Genomic DNA, 5895 nt, shown 5'->3' on the forward strand with positions numbered 1-5895 from the left:
CCATTAACATCCCTCCCCACCCCACCTCCCAGCTTAAACAGCTTCCCACTATACTTGAGCTAAAGTCAAAACTCCTTGACAAGGCCAAGGTCTCACAGTGTCATCTTCCACCTTGTTCCCTTCACCCTGCCCCCACCATCCTGGCTCCTTGTGGTCCTTGTTGTCCCTAGGGTCTTTAGGCATGCAGTCCCTTTTTCTGGAATGTTCTTTTCTGCTTACTCACTCATCCACCAGCTCTCAGCCCAGGGGTCTCTTCCTGGCATCTCAGCCATCTAGCTCTCCACAGCTTCAGTGACAATGGGACAATGGTCCAATCACACTTGCACTTTTACTCGGGCTGAGTACTTGACAACGTTTGTCCCACCACTAGACTGTCAGCCCCTTAAGCACAGGGACTGTTTTTCTCTGCTCACCATTGTATTGTCCACGTAAGAAATACCCAAACCTGTGAAGAGTTTTATTTGAGCCAAATTGACAACATGCAGGAGAGCAAGATCCGTAGGAGAGTTAAGATTCTGTGCTGTCTTGCAGGTGGTTACTTTTTAGGAGGAGGGGTCTAAAAGGAGACATTTTCAAAGGTGTGTTGACTTAGATGCACTGACACAATGGACGGGACTTGCTTAAGGTGAAGGTAAACCTTTTACTCAAGAGTTACAGGCATGGGGTGTGACTACCCACCATGACCCTCCTAGTTAGGAATTTATGATTTATTATAGCACCCCATTTTTGTCCACAGTATCCCCAAACACAGTAATAGATATACTGGCAGCCAGTCTGAGTTCGGTCTGGCTTCAGATGAAGCCAAACTGCCTCTAACAGTGCCTGGCCTGTAAAAGTGCTCCATGAAAGGGACTGAATAAATTAACCGGCAGGTAAATCCCTCCAGGTGGTCCCTGACCTTATCTCTGAGATAAAAGGTACAAAGGTGGGAAACTCCAGAACAAAAACCGGAGACAGCTACACTCCCTCTGGGAGGCCGGTGAACCATTAAGGGATTAAGTAGGCTATTGTGTGTCCAAGGTCTGGGGCCACCTGGGGGAGGATTCCAGAGCTGGAAGAGGGACTGCAATAGGGGGCAGGCCTTTGGGAGAAAGGACACTGCCAAGGGGAAGCTGCCAAGGGCCACCTAGTAGGCCCTTCTAACCCTCCAGGGGGAGAAGGAAGTTTAGGAGCTTAGACAATGTAGTGATTGAGAATTCAGATCTCCAATTCAGCTAATGGACTTGAATTCCAGCTGTGACCTTGAACCAAGCTTCTTAACATCTCTGAGCCTTGTTTGCCTCGCCTGAGGACCATAAGATGGTGTCCATTTGTAGGAGACTGGTTAAGTAAATCATGGAACATCCGTTCCGCAACAGTTTGGCACAAGCAGTTAAATGTGCTGGTTCGAGATGCAGCCAGATGGGCATGACCTGTTATCTGTGTGTCTATGGGGGAGCTAATAAATCTATCTGAACCTCATTTTGTAATCTGTTACATGGGAGTGACTATCACACCTATTTCATAAGATTGTTGAGAAATTTAAATGAGTATGAATTCATACAGGGCTAAATTTGTAAAGGACTGTAAATTTATGAAGGACCTAAATTCATAAAGGACTGTATCAGACCTGCCTATGAGTGTCAGCCACCACTGTGCTGCTATTATTATATCATCCATACAGTGGATCTCCGCTACCATTAAAAAACTCAAATAGGATAATATTCATTCCTTCATTCACTAAAGATTTATTAAGCACCTACTATGTTCCAGGCAGGCACTATTGTAGGCACTGGGGATACCGCAGTGAGGAAAACTGCAAAGTATCTGTCCTTGTGGAGCTTATATTTCCCTGGGTAGACAAAGAATATGCAAAATAAGTAAATATATAGTATAGTATAGTGATACATGTTAGTAAGTGATACATGTTACCAAAAAATAAAGCATACTAAGAGAGACAGGAGAAGGGTTGCCATCTTAATCAAGTTGTCAGGGCAAATCCCACTGGAAGGTGACATTTGAACAAAAAGGTGGCAAAGGTTAGCAAGCAACTCTTGCAGATATCTGGGGTAAGGGGAACAGGAAATGCCCTAAGGTAGGCTGGGGTCTGGGCTTGACAGGGGACAGTCAGAAGGCCAGACTGGCTGGAGCAGAGTGAGGAAATAAGAGTAGGAGGTGAGCCCACAGAGAGGGACGCCCGATCTCGCCACTGCAAGGACGCTGCCTTTTACTCTAAGCAAGACAGGATTCCACGGAGGAGTACAGGGCCTCGTCTGGTTTTATCCGGATCACCGCTGCTGTGTGCAGGGGAGGCTGGGCGAGGGAACAAGGATGGAGGAGAGCATCCAGTCAGGGTGCTATGGTAATAATCTAGGCAGGGAATGGTGGTGGCTGAGACCCAGGTAGCAGTGAAGATGGTGAGGAATGGTCAGATTCTGGGTATAGCTCGAAGGAAGGGTTGATGGGATTTTCTGGGAGGTGGGATGTGAGGGTTAAAAGCAAGCCAAAAGTCCTGGCTGTCTGAGGTCTTGGGCCTGAGCACCTGGAAAAATGGAGTTACCAACTATTGGAATGCGGAAGACACTAGGAAGTGAAGGTTTGGGAGCTGAAGTCAAGAGTGTCTGTTTTGGACAGGTTAGAATTGAAACATCTGACATCTGAGTGGAGATGTCAAGTAGGCAATTTGGTCAAAGAAGCCGGAGTCCAGAGGCATGACTCCCGGTAGAGATATAAAACCAGGAGTCCTCAGTGTGGAGATGGTAGGTACTTAAAAACCACAAATCGATAAGATTACCGAGGGTGTGAGTGTAGTCAGTGAAAAGTTCAAGGATGGGGCCCAGTGGCATGACAATGTTCAGAGGTCAGAGAGGAAGTAGCAAGAGCTGAAGAGATAGGTGGCAAACCAGCAGAGTACGAGCCCAGGAGCTACACCAGGGTCACATTCCAGGAGGAAGGAGCAATCAGCTGATTGAGTAAGAGGAGGACTGACAGGTGGCCTTGGCTTGGACGACCAGGAAGATCATTGGTGGCCTTCGTAAGAGCAAATAAGGAAGGATCTCTCAGATAAGTCAAAACAACCAGATGTAATCCTGGTGGATGGTAGGCTGTTTCGATGTAAGAATGTCCAAACCTGTAGAGGATTTTTATAAAAAATTATTCCAGCCAAACAAAGGATACCCCTGGAAGCAAGATCTCAATAGACTTCGAAAAATGCTCCCTCGCTTGGCGGTTTCTTTTATGCATTTGGAATTAAAGCAAGGAAGATAAGGAAGATTAAATGAAGGTGGGAGAAAGCAAGATGGGGATTGGATTACATGTAGGGATCCCCAACCTTTTGGGCACCAAGGACTGGTGCTCCTATGAGAATCTAATGCCTAACGATCTGAGGTGGAGCTGAGGCGGTGATTCTAGCACTGGGGAGGCTGCCGCTTACCTCCTGCTGTGCGGCCTGGTTCCTAGCAGGCCCCAGACTGGTACCAGTCCACAGCCTGGGTGTTGGGGGGAATTGGGGACTTCTGGGTTTTAGCATAGTTAACAAGATTATGTGCTACCTTGAGAGCGATTACGCCTCCAAGGGGTCCGAAAAGAGATTACTCTGGCATTTCAATGATGTGTTCATTTAGATTCACAAAAACAGTGCACAGAGCTGGCTTAAGGCAAAAATAAACCTTTTACTACAGAAGTTATATGCCTGGGGCATGACTACCCTCCATGCCCTACCCAGTTAGGAATTTATGATTAGCTCACCACCCCCCCCCTTTTTTTTTAAGGCAAGGCAACCCTTGGTTGACCTCACAGATTGCAAAGACCTTGTCAGTTTACAATCCCTTATTTTATTTTTTATGCCTACAGCACTCGATCTTCCTAGGTGGTCTCCCATCCAAGTACTAACCAGGCCCGACCCTGCTTAGCTTCCGAGATCAGACGGGATCGGGCTTGTTCAGGGTAGCATGGCTGTAGACTCAGCTCACCCTTTGAGGTTACTTTCCATATAACCCCTTTCTTCACCCACAGCTGCCACTGAGCCAACCCAGTCGGGGACCACATATTTCTATACAGGTTCGTGTGGATAGAGAATGTCTCGTTTCTGCAAAGATGCACCAGAAACCATTAACGGTGGCGGTGGTTGGGTGGAGGAACCGGGAAAGGAGTCATCTGGAGCGAGAGGAGTCTCGTATTTCATGGCGTATTTGTCAGGCGATGCAAAGGTTTTTTTATCAAACAGATTATTTTTTCGATGAAAAATAATTATGAATAAGAAAAACACACGGCTATTATGAAACGAGAAAAATATATAAAGTGCTGGCACACAACACAAGTCCAGTGATGATGATTTCCTGCTGGAAGGCTCGTTTGCAGGAAGAACGCTCCCCAGGCACACCTGTGGGTTGGCTGGTCCTTCACCAAGCTGAAAATGAATCCAAATTTTTTTTTTTCCAATATGCATCCTTTTAAAATAGCATTTTCTCATAGAACCAAATTAGTGTTACCATGTTTTAAAACATTCAAAACAATTTCTTACTGTCATCTAAAGCTCCGTGTATAAAGACCCCCAATTGCCTCTAAAACTTTCCTTTACACCTGGTTTGTCCAAACCAGGATCCAGACCGAGGCCTTGCACTGCCTTTAGATGGGATGTCCCTTGAGCTCTTCTGGCCTTGTGCAGGTTCTCCTGTGGAAGAGACTGAGCGGGCTGTCCTGTAGAAGGGCCAGCCTCTGGATTGGTCTGGTCGCTTCCTCATGGTGCCATTTAGCTTGTTCGTCGTCTATTCCTATATTTTCTGGGAACTGGAAGTTACAGTTAAAGTTGATTGGATTCAAGTTCAAAGCTTTTGGCTGAAGTATTTTATAGAGGGTGTTATGTAGACCAAAAATGACATAGAATCCGGTTTTGCTAAGATTTTTACATATGAATCTACCCACATTACTGCAGCCCAAACCAAGACAGAGGATGTTCCTAGCATCCCAACTGGCTCCCTCTCATGCCCCCTCACAGACAATAGCCCCCACACAAAGGAAACTTCTATTTTTTTATCACACAGGTGAGTTGGGCCTGTTTCTGTACTTCCTGTAAATGGAATTTTATAAGCACGCTTTCATTCAGTGTTAGCCGTGAGACACTAACATACTGTTGTGTGTACTGAGGTTTCCCCACATTGTTGTATTGTTTCACTGGATGAATAGGCCATAATTTTGCTGCCCATTCCCTTGGTGATAGACCACCTTTGGTTTTAACACCAATTGATAATCTTGCCTGAATCCATGATTTCCATGGAGGTTGCAAAAGCGATCAGACTCTAATGTCAGCTGTCATCCCCAGAGAAAGTGGGGGAGATGTAAATGGACAATGCAGATCTGTAGGAGGGAAACGATTCAATTCAAGAGACATTCATTTAGAGTGAACACAGCGACAGAGTCCCTGAACCTGTTTTCTAAAGACCCCCTCCGTGCATTGCAGAGGTAAGGACTTCTGCTGCGCCCCTGCAAAGAAGGGTGTGTGCTCCCCGTGTAACCAGCTGAGGACCCCGTCGACTGAAACGCCCAGCTGAAGATCACATGGTGATGGCAGAGTGTGGCCTGACCCCTCATTCTGGGTTTTCCCACCGTTCCCTGTTGCCGTGGGAAGAAACGAGGAGGTGCTGTGGACAGGAACCCGCTTCTCGAGACCTCCAGAGGAAAGAAGGAAGGAAATGCCCAGAGAAACGAGGCAGTGCAATCAACTTTCGAAATGCAGCTCGCTGCAGCAACGTGCCCTTTGCACAGGCCAATAAACCGAGGCGGAGGGCGGAAGCCGACAGCAGCCCGCTCTGCCTGCGGCCTGAGCAACACCAAGCTCCTGGGACTAAGAGGCCAGAGCCTCTTTGGGCAAAACTAACACTCTGCTCACACCGTGACATTCATGCCCGAAGCCAAAGC

General features: G+C 47.0%; 1 non-coding gene across 1 annotated transcript; it reads right to left on the bottom strand.

The window, feature by feature from the left end:
• Positions 1 to 3822: 3822 nt before the first annotated feature.
• On the bottom strand, positions 3823 to 3941 carry LOC111747389. Its single transcript, XR_002783515.1, has one exon. It is a non-coding gene; the product is annotated as a 5S ribosomal RNA (ribosomal RNA).
• Between the last annotated feature and the right edge of the window lie 1954 nt (positions 3942 to 5895).

This window comes from Pteropus vampyrus, unplaced genomic scaffold (assembly GCF_000151845.1).
Source record: "Pteropus vampyrus isolate Shadow unplaced genomic scaffold, Pvam_2.0 Scaffold219, whole genome shotgun sequence".
NCBI classification, from domain to species: Eukaryota; Metazoa; Chordata; class Mammalia; order Chiroptera; family Pteropodidae; genus Pteropus; species Pteropus vampyrus.